The sequence below is a fragment of the Chiloscyllium plagiosum genome, unplaced genomic scaffold, assembly GCF_037043375.1.
Source record: "Chiloscyllium plagiosum isolate Xiang-an unplaced genomic scaffold, Cpla_swu_hap1 HiC_scaffold_29, whole genome shotgun sequence".
Classification (NCBI taxonomy): Eukaryota; Metazoa; Chordata; class Chondrichthyes; order Orectolobiformes; family Hemiscylliidae; genus Chiloscyllium; species Chiloscyllium plagiosum.
This window is the reverse complement of record NW_028270167.1, coordinates 100,684,603-100,702,742: the sequence shown is the minus strand read 5'-3', so window position 1 is coordinate 100,702,742 and position 18,140 is coordinate 100,684,603.

Sequence of the window (18,140 nt, the reverse complement as noted above, 5' to 3'; positions counted from 1 at the left end):
ACTCTGTAACTGTTCCAGTAGTAATATCACTCCCCATCTGTCCAGCTTATTTTGTGAATACCACTGCAGCGATATCACTCCCCATCCGTCAGGCCTACTCGGTTATTCCTCCAGCAGCTGGATCAGTTCTCATCTGTCGGGCCTACTCTGTAAATGCTCCAGCAGCTGCATCACGCCCCATCTCTCACGCCTACTCTGTAACCGCTCCAGCAAATACATCATTTCCCATTTGTCATGCTGACTCTGTAAATACTACAGCAGGTGTATCACTCTCCATCTGTTACGTTGACTCTGTAACAGCTCAGCAGCGATATGACTCCACATTTCTCTGGCCTAATCTGCAATTGCTCCAGCAGCGATATCACTCCCCATTTGTAAGGCCTACTCCTTAACTGTTCCAGCAGAGATATCATTCACCATCTGTCAGGCTATCCCTGTCACAGCTCCAGCAACGATATCATTCCCCATCCGTCACAGTGACTCTGTAACAGCTCCAGCAGCGGTATCAAACCCATTTTTCAGGCCTACTCTGCAATTGCTCCAGGAGGGATGTCACTCTACATCTGTCACGCCTACTCTGTAACTACTCCAGCAGCTAAAAAAAATCACATCTGTGAGGCCTTCTCTCTAAATGCTCGAGCATCAATACCACTCCCCATCTCTCCGGCTTAGTTTACAAAGGTCCCTGCAGTTATATTACTCCCTATTTGTCAGGCCTACTCTGAAACTGATTCAATAGCTTTACCACTCCTCATCTGTAAGACATACTCTGTAACTGACCAACAGCTATGTCACTCTCCAAATATCTGTCAGGCCTACCCTGTAACTGCTCCAACACCGATATCACTCCCCATTTGTCTGGCATACTATGTAACTGCTCCATCAGCTATGTCACTCACCATCTGTCAGACCTTTTGTGTAACTGTTCCCGCAGCTATCTTATTCCACATCTGTCAGGCCTAGTATGTAACTGATCCAGCAACGATATCACTCCCTATCTGTCAGTTGTACTGTGGAACGGCCCCTGCAGCTACATCACTCCCCATCAGTAAGGCCTACTCTTTAACTTCTCAGCAGCGACATCACTCCGCATCTGGAAGGCACATTCTTTAACTGGTCCTCCAGCGATATCATTCCCCTTCAGTCTGGCATAGTAATGTAAGTGGTCCTGAAGTGATATCATTCCCCATCAGTCAGGCCTACTGTGTAACTGCCCCTGCAGCTATATCACTCCCCATCTGTCAGTCCTACTGTGTAACTGCCCCTGCAGCTATATCACGCCCCATCTGTCTGGCCCACCAGGTAACGGCTCCAGCAGCAATATTATTCCCCGTCTATAAGGCCTACTCTTCAATTGCTTCAGCAATCATATCTCTCCCAATCTGCCATCCGTCTCAGTAACTGCTGCAGCAGCTATATCACTCCCCATCTGTCGATCCTGCTCTGTAACTGCTCTGGGAGATATATCACTTCTCATCTGTCATTCCTACGCTAACTGTTCGAGCAGCGATATCACTCTCCATCATTCAGGGATACTATGTAACTGATCCAGCAGCAATGTCACTCCCCATCAGTCAGACCTTCTGTGTAACTGTTCCTGCACATGTATTACCTCTGATCTATCAGTCCTACTTTAACTGCACCAGCAGCAATATCGCTTTCCATTTGTCAGGTTACTCTATAGGGTGTGGTATAACTACCCATCTGTCAGGCCTACTCTGCAACTTTTCCAGCAGCCACATCACTCTCCTCTGTCAGGCCCACTCTGTTACTACTCCAGCAGAGATATCAGTCCCCGTCTATCAGGCCTACTGTGTAACTGCCCCTGCAGCTATATCACTCCCCATCTGTCAGTCCTACTGTGTAACTGCCCCTGCAGCTACAGACCTGGTTCGGCAGCTCCATCACTCTCCATCTGTCAGCCCTGCTCTGTAACTGCTCCACCAGCTATATCACTCCTCCTTTATCTCGCCAACTCTGTGACTGCTCCAGCAACTATATCACTCACCACCTGTCCGGCTCCCTCTGTAAATGCTCCAGCAGCAATATCAATCCCCACCTCTCCGGCATAGTATATAAATGTCTCTGCAGTGACTTCACTCTCCATCAGAGAGGCCTACTCTGTGACTGCTCCAGCAATGATATCACTCCCCATCTGTCAGGCGTACTATGTAACTACTTCAGGATCTGTGCAGCTCACCATCTTTCCGCACTTATGTGTATCTGCTCATGCAGAGCACTCCCGACCTGTCAGGCCTACTCTGTAACTGCTCCAGCAGCAATGTCACTCTGCATCTGTCAGGTCTACACTGTAACTGCTCAAGCAGCGATATCACTCGCCATCTATCGGGATTACTCCAGTCCTGACAGACTCTGTGGACTATTGTCACAATCACCACATTCAGGCCCTCAAAGTCCCCCTATATTCAGAGTACTTCTCCAGGCACAACAACACTCCTCAACTCTGTTTGTTCCTCCACTCCATACAATACTCCCTGCATCTCAAACGCTCAACCTTTGTGCAACTCGTTATGAAATACATAAATGAATTCGACCGAGGTGTATTTTGACTCATTAGCATGTTTGAAGTTGACACTAAGATTGGAGGATGAGCAGATTGCGAAGAGGACTGTCCGAGAATACAGCCGAACAAAGATAAATTGGCGATTTGGGCAGAGAAGTTGCAGATGGAGTTCAATCCGGACAAATGCAAGTTGATGCATTCTGGAAGATGCAATCGGAAAATGAACTATACAGTAAATGGAAAAGTCCTGGGAAAAATGATGTGCAGAGAGATCTGGGTGTTCGGATCCATAGTTCCCTGAATGTGTCAATGCAGGTCGATAGAATGGTCAAGAACTCATATGGCATGCATTCCTTAATTGGACGGGGTAATTAGTACAAGTTATGTTACAGTTGTGTATGACTTCGGTTTGGCCACATTAGGAATACTGCATAAAGTTATGGTGGCCATATTACCAAAAAGATGTGGATGCTTTGGTGAGGTTGCAGAGGAGGTTCACCAGGACGTTGCCTGGTATGGCGGGTGCAAGCTATGAGCTGAGATTGAGTTGATTAGGATTATTTTCATGAGAAAGAAAGAGGTTGGTGGGGACCTGACTGATGCTGACAAAATCATGAAAGGTGTTGACAGGGTGGATAACAAGATTTTTTTTTCCCAGATTGGGGGACACAATTACGAGGGTCACGAGTTCAAAGTGAGAGTGGAAACGTTTACAGCAGATATATGTGGCAAGTTCTTTACGCAGAAGGTGGTGATTGCCTAGAACAGTTTGCCACCGGAGGTGGTGTTGGCGGGAACAATAGCTTCATTAAGGATGATATCTAGACTGATACATGTATGGGCAGAAAAAAAAGGGATCTCCATTCTTAGAAAATAGGCGGTAAGTTTAGATACAGAATCTCGATAAACACAGGCTTGGAGGACAGAAGGGCCTGTTCCTGCGTGGTAATGTTCTTTGTTCTGCAACTGTCCACCTGTGTTCCATATTACTGTCTCTAAAAATATTCCTCTTTGCATAGTAAAACCTCCAATCATCCCCATCTCTGTATGCTCCTACAGATCCAACATCACTTTTTATCTGTGCAACTAACTTCAGTCATTAAACTATCTCAAAATGTGGAGTACCTATAATCCTCCCTAAGTATGTTATCCTATGATGTCTCTGCAACACCCCAATCTGTAGAATCCAGTTCAATTCCTTTTTACTGTCCCGATCCAGTTCCTATAAGACTCAGTATCTATTTAAGCTCTTCCAGTGTCTTCATTCAGCTACTCATCTCCATAATCCCCTCCTGCTGTTACACTCCTATCTTGTAAACGTCACCCTGGCCTACAACCCTTCCTACCGCAAGAATCTCCTCCAGTTTGTGCAATGCTCTCTATCTGTTCGTCTCCAGGCCTTATTGCTGTTCGTGTGTCTGTAAGCTCAGCCAGACTCTCCAGCCTCCACATCGATATAACCTCCAGACCTCCTCATCTGATATAAGCAAATATCTTCATTCACTGTGGCTTTCCGTATGTCTGTTAGTTTCTCAATTTTATTCAACTCTCTTAGCTTATGTAAATAGCACTGTTCCATAAAATACTCCTCATCAGTGTAAATTAACCCCACCCTACACTGAGAAGCCTCACTGTCCTTTTTATCACCTGCAATCCATTCAGATCCCCCTGTGTCTTTCCTAAAGGCATTCCCCTCACCAACATTGTCGACCGCTTGTAACTATGCGTATCCTTATAATTTCCTCGATCCCCTGAATGCCTCCCTAACTCTGTGACCTCTATCCATCCAGAGAAGCATCCACAATCACTGAAATACCCTTGGGATTGTGTCCAGGCAAATGAAATGACAGCATTAACTGAAGTGAATAGATATGTTCGAAATCTCATGATGGGGATGTGGCTACAGAATTGCGTAGCTATGAAGTTAATATTGAAGGGTTGCCGGGATTTCATCAGGATAGGGAAAACGACAAGCAAGTTTCTTTAACGTTGTAAATAAAGGATGTGGTGAGTGCATTGGTAAGACAGCAATATGGATCTGAAAATCAAGCTTTAAATTCTATTTGGGTGGAACTGAGAAACAGCAAGGGGCAGCAAACGTTAGCAGGAATTACCTTATAGGCAGAAAACAGTGATGGTAATGTAAATATGGTTACAATTAGGACACTGAATGTACTTGTAGGAAGGGCAGGACAGGAACTGCGTGTGACAGTAGTCTCCATCCCCGCTGGATAACTAATGAGTATCAGAGTTGTAATGAATATAATCCTGGATTGTATACAAGTAGTTTTCTGTAATACCATGTCAGGAGCCATCAAGAAAATTCCCGACTCTAGATCAAATGTTAGATAATGAGAAATGTCAAATAATCTCAATTTCAAGAACATTTGTGAGCAGAGAACCATAATACAATATAATCTTTTGTTGAACTTCAGTCTGATTAAGTGAAGGCCATGTAAATTAGAGGTGCATTTAGGGCATTTGACACATTGAGAGTTTCCGGCATTCAGTGAAATCATGGCTGATCCAATGACCGCCAAATTCTGCTTCACTGTCTTTCCCACGACACACTTGTTTCCCTGATGAATTAAAATCAGACCATCTCTGCTCTCAATATTCTTAAGAATCCAGCCCAGGCAGCCCTCAGTAGTCAGGAGCCTCACAGAGTCACTCCCCGCCAAGTGAATAAGTTCCATCTCATCTACATATTGAATGAGTGAGCCCTTCCTGAGATTTGATGCCCCCCAATTAACGATTCTCACACAAGGGAAACCAAAGGAATTGGCAAAGGTAATTACGGCATACAACAAGAAAATTAGTGGAGTTGTGGACAATGCGGGAGGAAAATAAAGGTTGCAGCAGGATATAGATCAGCTGGAAAGATGGGTGGAGAAATGGCAAAAGGAGTTTAACTTGACCAGTGTGAGATTAAATATTTGTGTGGTCAACTGCAAAAAAGTCAGGAAAGTGAGGGATATGGATTTCAGTGGGATCTTGGTGCATGCCCAATGCTCCATGAAAGTGGCAATGCAACTGGTTGAGATGGAAAAGAAAGTTCACAGTATGCTTGCCTCCATCACTCACCACTTTGAGTATGGCCGTTTGCATGTCATATTGTAACTGTGTGCAACTTTGGTTTGGCCACATTGGAATACTGCGTGCAGCTCTCATCGCCACAAGATAGCAAGAGCCGGGAGTATTTGTGAAGGGCATAAAAGCAGGTTACAAACATTCTGCCTGTGTTATATCTTTTAAGAGTCTGTTCGCTATAAGGTGAGATTGAGCAAACTTGGAATGTTTTGCGAGGCGTGAAATAGTACAGAAATATAAAATTAGGAGAGACGAGAAAAATGTGGATGTCAGAATATATTTTCCAGTGTAGGAGAATCAAATTCAAATGTGCATAGGATTAAGCGGAGCTGGGGAAAGTTTAAAAGAAATGTTCGAAGCAAGTATTGTTTTACAGAGAGTGTGAAAGATATGAAGGAGTTAGTAAAGGCGGAAATATGAGCAAAGTTTTGACGTGGCATTTAGACAGAGCTGTGAACAGGTAGGGATAGAGGGATATGGACCATGTGCAGGCAAATGGATTACTTTAGAATAGCATAATTGACAGCACAGCCACGGTTGGCCGAAGGACCTGTCGCTATGCTGTACCGTTCTGTTTTCTAACTTCCCAGTATCCACTCTGGCAAAGCCGCTCAGAATGTTGAATGTTTCATTCAATTTCTTCCTCATGCTTCGAAATTCCAATGAAGTCAAGCTCGATCAATCCATCTCTTCTCTTTTTAAAATCCGCCCGTTCTAACATCAGCCGAATCAAAATTTTCTGGCCTCCCGTCCGATGCAGGAATATCTTTCCTTATGGCCCTCATGCTATTCATAATTTTCTACGTGTTGTCTGACTTGTACCATGTATAGTTTTAGCAAGACCTCCCTATTTCTAGACTCCATTCCCTTTGTAATAAATGTCAGCATTTGATTTGCCTTCTTTATTGCCTGCTGACCCTATAAGCTACCTTTTTCAGGTTAATGCACAGGGATTCCCATTACTCTTTGCGCAGTCAGTCAGAAACCAAACAGTTTCGCCTGTTTAATGCAGTGATGAGCAATGAAATGCTGTTAGGTGGCTAAAACTGTTCTTCTGCTTGTGTCCTTGGCAAGTAGTAAGCAGAAGTTACTTTCAGTCTGACTCTATTATATGACATGAGGTCAAAGGCTTTTTCAGTAATGCCTTTGTTCCCCATTACTGTCAGCGTTACCCAAACCCTGTTTTCCTATTCTGCCTTCGATGCCACAGGATTGTGTCCCGTTGCATATTAATGTCCCACCTCTTTTTCGCCCTCTAATCATTTCTCTCTGGTGTCTAAATTCCATGTACGTCTGTGTTACAAACCCAGTTACCTTACTGAGATACTTTGTCCATTCCAAAAAAAATACATAATTTCACCTTTCCCACAATTTCCTGCCACAAACCGATTCCCTGATGTACAGTTTTAGTTAAACTCTGTCCATTCCTGTTTCTTTCTGATTGTCTTCAGTCCTATCCTTGTGCTGTTCCAATGCTTTACCTTTTGTGTTTGGATTTGGAAAGCACCTTTCACCTGAACCCTGTCCGTACATCCTCCATGTCAGCTTAAAACCCTGTCCTTAAACCTGCTGACACGATTGGCCAAGGCACCGTAACTAACACGGTTCCATTAGTCCTAGTCCAACGGTATTATTATTATTTCCTCGTAGGTTGTGTGTGTCTCTGGCTGACCAGATTTCCTGCCCAGTCCTAGCTGCACTTGAATGAATGGCTTGCTCTGCCATCTCAGAGGGCAATTAAAAGGCAAACACTTTGCTGTTGACATGTCATGCAGACCACATGAGAATGTCAAATGTCTTTCTCTAAAGGACAAGTGTTGTATTGATGTACAAATGACTTTTTTGTACATCTGCAATGGTTTCGTACTTACTTATGGATTGTTGAATGCATTTTTCCAAGTTATTGATTTCAAATTCCACCATTTCAAACCTGTCTCCCCTGAGCATTAGCTGAGGTTTTGGAAATATGGTCTCGCAATGATACCACGAGGCTATCACCTCGCATGCTCACTCCAATGTAGCATGAAGCTACATTATACCAATGTAGCATGAAGCAAATCTCCATCTCTCTCTCTCTCTCACTATCTCTCTCTCTCGCTGAAGCACAGAAACGGTTCCTTCGATCCAACTAGACCATGCTGACCAGACTCCCTGAACAACTCACATTCACCTGAATTTGATCCCATATCCCTTCAAACCTTCTCCACTCCATGTATCTGCCCAAATTTCATTCACATGTTGTTATTATGCTTTTCTCTACCACTTCCCCTGGATGTTCATTCCATACATGCACTATACACTATGTGAAAAATGTTCTCCTACAATCCCTTTTAAGTCTTTCCTCTCCCACCTCATATTTATGCCGTCTAGAACATAGAATATGACAGCGCAATTCAGGCCCCTCTGCCATCAATGTCGCTCCAACCTATGGAAACAACCTGAAGCCCATCTAATCAACACTATTCAATTCTCGTCCATATGCTTATCCAATGACCATTTAAATGCCCATGAATTTGGCGAGTCCACTACTGTTGCAGGCAATCGATTCTACGCCTCTACAACCCTGAGTAAAGAAACTACCTCTGCCATTTGTTCTATATCTATTACCCCTCCGGCTCGGCATCGCTATCCAAGGGAAAAAGGTCTCAAAGTACAAATGATCTGAACCTCTGAACATCTTATTTGTCTCAATTAATTGGCCTGTTAAATTCCTGAACTATGGCTATATCACTCAATATCTCTCCATGAGGTATTCATCAATGCTTGGGTCTATTTGTTGCCTCTGTCTGCGCCTCTCGCTCTTGTAGCTACTCCACATCCTGAGCCAACAGAAATCTCTAATCCAGAGAGACGAAGCAACACAGGACAGGGATGGAGACTGGGATTTTCCAGATCTCTGTTGGACTCAGTGCTACTGTACATGAGTCATCCTCACTGCATCAGTCCATTTTCCCATTCTATTTCTCCGTCTCCTGCAGGTAATCAGGACGTTCCTAACTCCTGTATCTTCCATAACCTCATCAGAGATAGTTGGTCACCCAGAGAGTGATGGAGATGGAAATCTCTAACCTTCAGTAAATCCTGCAACCCACGAAAGAAACATCTCAGTAAACAGCATAGGGAGGATTTAGTCGACTTCAATATTCGTACCAGGTAGATAAGATGTTGAGACGCTACTGGGCAAGGAACAGCTACATTCTAGGCTTCATTCCCACTATCTTGTCAGGGTCCTGCGCTCACCTCTGCTGTACTGATCCTCACTGAGACAGCGCAGGAGGTCCCAGGCATCGATCCTGACTCATGCTCTATTAGTGATCTCTGTATTATCCTACAGTTCCGATAATTCTTCCTATGTTTGGAATCTCCTATAGTCCACACAATGCTTTCTGTCTCTGTCAGGTTCTCCAATCACGAACACCCTCATCCCGAAAATTCTTCAGTAGATAATAAATTACGTCATTCCTGTAAACCCCGACAAGCCAGACTCTCCCTGTATGTTTCACCTACCAATACCACCCTCCATGTCAATGTATTTGGCTTTAACCTCTACATCCGTCCCTATCTGGGTAAACTTCTCTGGTTCCTACAACCTTGCCGTATCTGTGAAAATTTCTTCAGACCATTGAGCTGTCCCGACCTGTGTAATCCCTTCCAGATGTGAAATACCTCCCTGTCTTTGCAATTGTGTCAGGCTCCTACATGAGAATCTCTATATCCGTGTAATCTTCCAAGGAACTCCTGGCCTTAGTAATTCCCTCCACCTGTTAACATGCTCCATGCCTGTGTATCCCATCCAGTTCTACCGTCCATATGACGGAAATTAGTTTCTACAATCCTAATGATGACGATAAGCTCTTCCTCTCTGAAACAGTCTCAATCTCTGAAACCTCTGCTGGTCCCTTCTACCCTCCCTGTGCATGTAATCACCTTCAGTCACTACGAATGTTTATACCTTTAACGTCATCCCCATATGAATATAGTATTTTTTCCATTACTATCATGAGTTGCCATAATTCGCACTGACTCTCAACACAGTCCATCCCGACATACCTCAGTCTCTTTGAAAAGCCCTTCTTATTCTTAAAACTCTCCCTACGTATGTTACCTGATCCAGACTCCAGAACTCTCCCTATCTCTGTAGGAACTAGACAGTCAAAGCTGCTCCAATGACTTCAAATCTTCCTGATCTTTCTAACTCCCTTTCATTGTGAAGCTTTCCCCATCTCTGTAACGTAATATCCTGCAGGGTCGAAAGCCCTACCTATCTTGTATGCTCATCCAATCCCTACAACTGTCCTTATTTTTGCAACATTGTCCTGAGTCTTGAAACCTGTTTGTTAAACCTCTTCAGGCACTGCACTTTCTATGTTTCTGTTACTTTCCCCTGCTCTTAGAAATCTCCATATCCCTATGATCCCCTGCAGTGTCTGCAGACCTCCCTATCTCGAACTACCAACTGCCTGCACAACCCTCCCTACATCACTCACCTCTTCCAGTCCCTTCAGCACATTCTATATCAGCAAATATCTCATGTTCCAAGGCTACTCCAGCTCCCATAATGTTGGTCAGAATCTGAAGCTCATACTCTGTCTAATCTGCAAGATCTCTCTCTATAATCCGTTAACATCTGCAGTCACCACGACTGTCCGTGCCTTCCTTCGGTCATCCAGTCCCATTAAGCTTCGATGGAGCCCCTTTAATCTTCCTTTGTTGGGTATTCACTGGAAATACCTACCAACTTCCCGATCTTAGCACCAACCCCAATCTTTGTGACTCTCCAGTTCCTATAAGACTCACATTCAATGCCAGCTCATGTAGTCTCTAAATCCATCTGTAATCACCTTTGTCTTCTCCAATTCTTAGAAACTAATCGATTTCAAATTCACCCCCCAATCTCCTCACAACAGGAAGCTCTTTCAATTTGTGCAACGCTCCCATTTTTCGAACTGTCTCCAAACCAGCAACATGGCATCCTCCGTTGCCTTTCTATCTAAACAGCCTCCAGAACCGAGAAGCCTTCTTTTATCAGTGAACATCTTCAGTCACTACAATCTTCCATTTCTCAATAGTATGTACAATACTTTTCTCCCTGAAGCACCCCTGTATGTGCCACTCAGTTTGCCTGCCTCTCTCTATATCCATCCCTATCCCTATGTTTAGAATTTCATCCAACTCCCTCTACCTCTATAAATTCCTCCAGTTCCCAAACCCCTTTGTCCAATGACATTCTTGACTAGATGTAACTCTGCTTAATGTAGCGTCCTCGAGCCCCTGTAAGTCCCCCTATCACTGTAACCTTTACCCACCGTTCATTTCCACTCCCCCAACTAAGGAATGACTCCCTACATTTGCCAAAAGGCAGATTCTTTTATAGGTGCCAGACAGTGATGGTAATGTAAATATGGTTACAGTCAGGACACTGAATGTATTGCAGCAAGGACAGTACTGTAACGATGCATGACAGGAGTCTCCATGCCGACTGGATAACTATTGAGTGTGACTTCTGTAATGGATAGAATCCTGGATTGTATACGAGATGGTTTTCTCATTCATATCAAGAAGCCATGAGAGTTCAGGCCATGACAACGTAGGAGTAGACTTACACCATTTGGCCCATTGTGTATGCTCTGCCTTTCAATGGGATCATGGCTGATCTGATGATCCTCAACTCTACTTTCCTGCCTTTTCCACAAAACTATTGTTCCCCTGATTTATTAAAATCTGACAATCTCTGCTGTAAATATTTTCAATGACCCTGCCTTGACAGCCGTCTGCCATAAGGAATTCCTAAATGGTAATTACCCTCTGAGTGAAGACAATCCTCCTCTTCTCCATCTTAAATTAGAACATAGAACATAGAACATAGAAGAATACAGCGCAGTACAGGCCCTTCGGCCCTCGATGTTGCGCCGATCCAAGCCCACCTAACCTACACTAGCCCACTATCCTCCATATTTGAGTGGGAGCAGCGTCGAAGTAAAAGCGAACCCGGGAGACTACAGCAAAGGTAAGACAGTTTGTTTTAAAATTGCTTACCTGTAGCGGGCAGCGGGGTGTTTTTTTTACTCTCTCTCCACAGAAAGAGCGGGAGCAGCAGAGGAAGTGACGGCAAGCAGAGGGGCAGCCGGGAAGGAAAAGTGAGTGTATAAGTCAGGAAGGGGAGAGTTACCTGGATGCTTTGTTTCAGGAGGCAGTCACACCTGGGAGATTAAGTAATTCACATTCAGCTAGTGATCAGGCACAAAAGAGTGTGACTGAAAGTGAGGCAGGTAGGGGGAACCAGAGTTCAGAAGTGGAGGAACCTCAGCCCTTGACCTTGTCCAACAGGTATGAGATTCTTGCTCCCTGTTCGGATGAGGAAAAGGGCTCTGGACAGGAAGAGCCAACTGACCAAGGCACCATGGTGCAGAAGGTCATTCAAGAGGGGGGAGCTAATAGACAAGTCGTGGTTATAGGGGATTCTATAATTAGGGGGACAGATAGTATCCTTTGCAAGCCGGATCGGGAGTATCGCATGGTGTGTTGCCTGCCCGGTGCCAGGGTGCGAGACATCTCCGACCGGCTTGAAAGGATATGGGAGCGGGAGGGGGAGGATCCAGTTGTTGTGGTCCACGTTGGTACCAACAACATAGGCAAGACTAGGGTGGAGGATCTGTTTGGGCATTACGAAGCACTAGGCAGGAAATTGAAGCACAGGTCCTCAAGGGTCATAATCTCCGGATTACTGCCCGAGCCACGTGCCAATTGGCATAGGGACAAGAAAATTAGGCAAGTAAACACGTGGCTAAGGGATTGGTGTGGGAAAGAGCGATTCCACTTCATGGGGCATTGGCATCAGTTTTGGAACAGGGGGGATCTGTACCGTTGGGACGGTCTCCACCTGAACCGATCAGGTACCAATGTTCTAGCGAAGAGGATAAATAGGATGGTCAGTAGGACTTTAAACTTCTGAGTTGGGGGGAAGGGAAAGTGAAAGCGACAGGGAGTATGGAGGTAAATGGCAAGATAAGCAGCAGGATAGCATGTTTCCAGGCGGATTTAAAATTGAGGCAGACTGAGAATACAGTAAAAAGCAAGGATAACTTAGGACATATGACTTCCAACATCTCTAATGATAAGGAAGTTAGCATTAAGGCACTTTACCTGAATGCTCGCAGCATTCATAACAAAGCCGATGAACTAATGGCACAGATAATAGTGAATGATTATGATGTGGTAGGCATCACAGAGACTTGGTTACAGGGGGGTCAGGACTGGCAGTTAAACCTCCATGGTTTTTCAACTTATCGAAAAGACAGAGAGGTGGGCAGAGGGGGTGGGGTTGCCTTGTTAGATAAGAACAAAATTAAATCTATGGTATTGAATGACATAGCGTCGGATGATGTGGAGTCTGTGTGGGTGGAATTGAGGAACCACAAAGGCAAAAAAACATAATTGGAGTTGTGTATAGACCTCCTAACAGTGGTCAGGACCAGGGACGCAACATGTACCGGGAAATAGAGAAGGCATGTCAGAAAGGCAAGGTTACATTGATCATGGGAGACTTCAATATGCAGGTGGACTGGGTAAATAATGTTGCTAGTGGATCTAAAGAAAGGGAATTCATGGAATGCTTACAGGATGGCTTTTTGGAACAGCTTGTCATGGAGCCCACAAGAGAGCAGGCTATTCTGGACCTAGTGCTTTGCAATGAACCAGACTCTATAAAAGATCTTAAAGTAAGGGAACCCTTAGGAAGTAGCGACCATAATATGGTAGAGTTCAGTCTGGAGTTTGAAAGGCAGAACGCAAAATCGGATGTAATGGTGTTACAGTTGAATAAAGGTAATTATGAGGGCATGAGAGAGGAACTGACTAAAATAGACTGGAAGCAGAGGCTAACCGGGAAGACAGTAGAGCAAAAATGGCAGGAGTTTGTAGGTATAATTGAGGACACTGTACAGAGGTTCATTCCCAAGAAAAGAAAGATTAACCGGGGAGGGATTAGACAACCTTGGCTGACAAAGGAAGTCAGGAAATGTATTAAAGAAAAAGAGAGATCCTATAAAGTGGCTAAGAACAGTGGGAAATCAGAAGATTGGGAAGGATGCAAAAGCAAACAGAGGATAACAAAGAGTGTAATAAGAAATGAGAGGATCAAATATGAAGGCAGGCTAGCCAGTAATATTAGAAATAATAGTAAAAGTTTCTTTCAGTACAAAAGAAACAAACGACAGGCAAAAGTAGACATTGGGCCACTTCAAACTGATGCAGGAAGCCTAGTGATGGGAGATAAGGAAATAGCAGGAGAACTTAACAAGTACTTTGCGTCAGTTTTCACAGTGGAAGACATGAGTAATATCCCAAAAATTAAAGGGTGTCACGGGGCTGAGTTGAGTATGGTTGCCATTACGAAAGAGATAGTGCTAGAAAAGTTAAAAATTCTTAAAATTTATAAATCTCCTAGCCCCGATGGGATATACCCTAGAGTTCTGAGAGAGGTGGCTGAGGAAATAGCAGAGGCATTGGTTGAGATCTTTCAAGAGTTACTGGAGTCAGGAAAGGTCTCGGATGATTGGAAGATGGCTGTTGTAACCCCCTTGTTCAAGAAAGGATCAAGGCAAAAGTTGGAAAATTATAGGCCAATCAGCTTAACCTCGGTTGTTGGTAAAATTCTAGAATCCATCATTAAGGATGAGGTTTCTAAATTCTTGGAAGAGCAGAGTCTGATTAGAACAAGTCAACATGGATTTAGTAAAGCGAGGTCATGCCTGACAAACCTGTTGGAATTTTTTGAAGAGGTAACAAGTAGGTTAGACCAGGGAAACCCAGTGGATGTGGTCTATCTAGACTTTCAAAAGGCCTTTGATAAGGTGCCACACGGGAGGCTGCTGAGCAAGGTGAGGGCCCATGGTGTTCGAGGTGAGCTGCTGAGATGGATTGAGGATTGGCTGTCTAACAGAAGGCAGAGAGTTGGGATAAAAGGTTCTTTTTCAGAATGGCAGCCGGTGACGAGCGGTGTCCCGCAGGGTTCGGTGCTGGGGCCACAGCTGTTCGCATTATATATTAATGATTTGGATGAGGGAACCGGGGGCATTCTAGCGAAGTTTGCCGATGATACGAAGTTAGGTGGACAGGCAGGTAGTACTGAGGAAGTGGGGAGGCTACAGAAGGATCTAGACAGGTTGGGAGAGTGGTCCAGGAAATGGCTGATGGAATTTAACGTGAGCAAGTGCGAGGTCTTGCACTTTGGCAAAAAGAATAAAAGCATAGATTACTTTCTAAATGGTGAGAAAATTAATAAAGCCAAACCACAAAGGGATCTGGGAGTGCTAGTCGAGGATTCTCTAAAGGTAAACATGCAGGTTGAGTCCGTGATAAAGAAAGCGAATGCAATGTTGTCTCTTATCTCAAGAGGGTTGGAATATAAAAGCAGAGATGTACTACGTAGACTTTATAAAGCTCTGGTTAGGCCCCATTTGGAGTACTGTGTCCAGTTCTGGTCCCCACACCTCAGGAAGGACATACTGGCACTGGAACGTGTCCAGCGGAGATTCACACGGATGATCCCTGGAATGACAGGTCTAACATATGAGGAACGGCTGAGGATACTGGGATTGTATTCGTTGGAGTTTAGAAGATTAAGGGGAGACTTAATAGAGACGTACAAAATAATACATGGCTTGGAAAAGGTGGATGCTAGGAAATTGTTTCCGTTAGACGAGGAGACTAGGACCCGTGGACACAGCCTTAGAATTAGAGGGGGTCATTTCAGAACAGAAATGCGGAGACATTTCTTTAGCCAGAGAGTGGTGGGCCTGTGGAATTCATTGCCACGGAGTGGAGTGGAAGCCGGGACGCTAAATGTCTTCAAGGCCGAGATTGATAGATTCTTGTTGTCTCGAGGAATTAAGGGCTACGGGGAGAACGCTGGTAAGTGGAGCTGAAATGCGCATCAGCCATGATTGAATGGCGGAGTGGACTCGATGGGCCGAATGGCCTTACTTCCACTCCTATGTCTTCTGGTCTTATGGTCTTATATGCCTATCCAATGCCCGCTTAAATGCCCATAATGAGGGAGAGTCCACCACTGCTACTGGCAGGGCATTCCATGAACTCACGACTCGCTGAGTAAAGAACCTACCCCTAACATCTGTCCTATACCTACCCCCTTAATTTAAAGCTATGCCCCCTTGTAATAGCTGACTCCATACGTGGAAAAAGATTCTCACTGTCGACCCTATCTAAACCCCTAATCATCTTGTACACGAAAATTGGTGAGCACTTGCTGGGATTTCATGTCCTCTGCTTACAGATTCTCCCAAACGTGAAATAAAAAGCAGGGACAAAGGTAATTATTGCAGATGACATGAAAATTGGTGGAGTTTGGGTGAGTGTGCAAGAATATCTAGGTTGCAGGAGGTTACAGATTAGTTGGAAAGATGTGCAGAGAAATGACGAATTGAGTTTAACCTGGACATGTGTCAGATTATGGAGTTTAGGATGACTAATTCAAGAAAAAATAGGATACTGAGGGACATTTATGTACAGAATTATCTTGGTGCAAGTCAGTAATTCCCTGAAAATGGCAACAGAAGTGTTCCAGATGGGAAAGAAAGCAAATGGAACACTCCCCTTCGACGGTCACAACGTTGGGTATAGTGGTTTGCTCTTTATGTTATAATTGTATAAAATGTTTGTTTGGGCACATTTGGGGTACTGTGTGCAGTTCTCATCTCCACACAATAGGAAGGATGTGGAGTGGTGGAGAAGATGATAAAGGGGTTGATCAGCATTGTACGTATGTTCAGTTTTTTTTTCAAGTGTATGTTCGGTGTAAGAGGAAATTCAACAACGTTGGATTGCTTTGCGAGAGTATCAGAGGATGAGAGGCGACCAGGTACAGGGATACAACATTAGGACATGGACAGATAACGTTGATAGTCAGTATCTGTTTTCCAATGTGTACGCTTCTAATACTAGAGTGCATCGCTTTAAGGTGAGAAAAAGATATTTTAAACGAGATACGTGAGGCAATTTTTTTAAGCAGACAGAGTGAAATTTACTGAGAGAGGTCAGAGAACCAGAAATATGATTAACGTTTTGAAGTGACATTTGGACAGAAACATGTGCAGGCAGAGAATAGAAGTATATGGATCATGTCCAGGCAGATGGTATCAGTTGAGTCATGGTCATGGTCGGTACAGTCATAGTGAGCCGAAGGGTCGATTGCTGTGCTGTACTGTTCGGTTTTCTAACTTTCCTTCATCTACCCTGAATCGTGGATGCTTCATTCAATTTCTCTCTCATTTTATCTAAACTTCAATGCGTTCAACCTCAATCTACACCACCTCTTCTCATTTAAAGAATCCCTCCATTCCCAGGATCAGCCGAATGAACCTTCTCTGGCCTATTTCCAATGCGACAATATCTTTCCTTATGGTACTCATAGAGTTTATAACATTCTGTTTGAGGTCTGACTCGTACCATGTACAGTTGTGGAAAGAGATCCTTCTGCTTGAACTCCATTCCCTTTGTAATTACCTGCTGGCTCTGAAAGCTACCTTTTTCAGATTGATAAATGACACTTTCTTCTGCAAGTCTGAAATCAAATAGTGTCAGCCTGACAGTAAGTCGGGAGCTGAAATGTGTTAGAAAGGACATGTCAATAAACAATAACTAGAAACTTAGGAAGACTTTTTTTTATAAACGAGAATTTGTTATTAAGCCTATTGGACTTTGTTTGTTGGTGTGAATATAAATGGCAGAATTGATAAGGCTGAAGAGGGGTATGGTGGTATGGGACATATGTTTTATATGAATTTTCAGAAGCCTTTACTCATGTTTCAATAATGCGTAAAGAGTAAATTGGTCGAGAATAGGACTCCTTCATTATCAGTAATTTCCTCTATGCATGGAAGCAGAGCAGGTTGGTGCGATATTAAACAAGAAAAGTTATTATCAGAATTTACTGTGGAGAAAGACATGGAAGGTCGGGAACTTGGGGAAATAGAGAGTGGTGTCTTGGAAAGAATTCTCGACTGAAAAGACAAAGCACTGGAATCTTAAAACAAATAAACGTAGATCAATCCTCCGTATCTCATGAGGTCTATCCTAGAATATTGTGGGAAGCTAGGGAAGAGATTGCAGTATTCCTAACAGAAATATTTGTTATCAACAGACACAGTGAGGTGCCGGAGGACTGGAGGGCGGCTAATGCTGTTCCATCACTTCAGGGCTGCAGGAAAAAGCCAGGAAATTATAGACCAGTGAGACCTGGTCCAGGATCTCTGCTCTTTGCGATATTTAGAAATGACTTGGATATGGGTGTGGAAGAGTGAGTTAGTAAGTTTGCAAATGAAACGAAGGTTGGTGGAGTGGTGGACAGTGTGGAGATCCGTTGCAGGTTGCAACGGGATATTGACAGAATGCGGAACTGGGCTGAGAAGTGGCAGGTGGAGTTCAAATTGAAAAAGTGTGAAACGATTCATTTCAAAATGTCGAATTTGAATTCAGAATACAGTATAGTGTGGCTTAACAGAGAGAC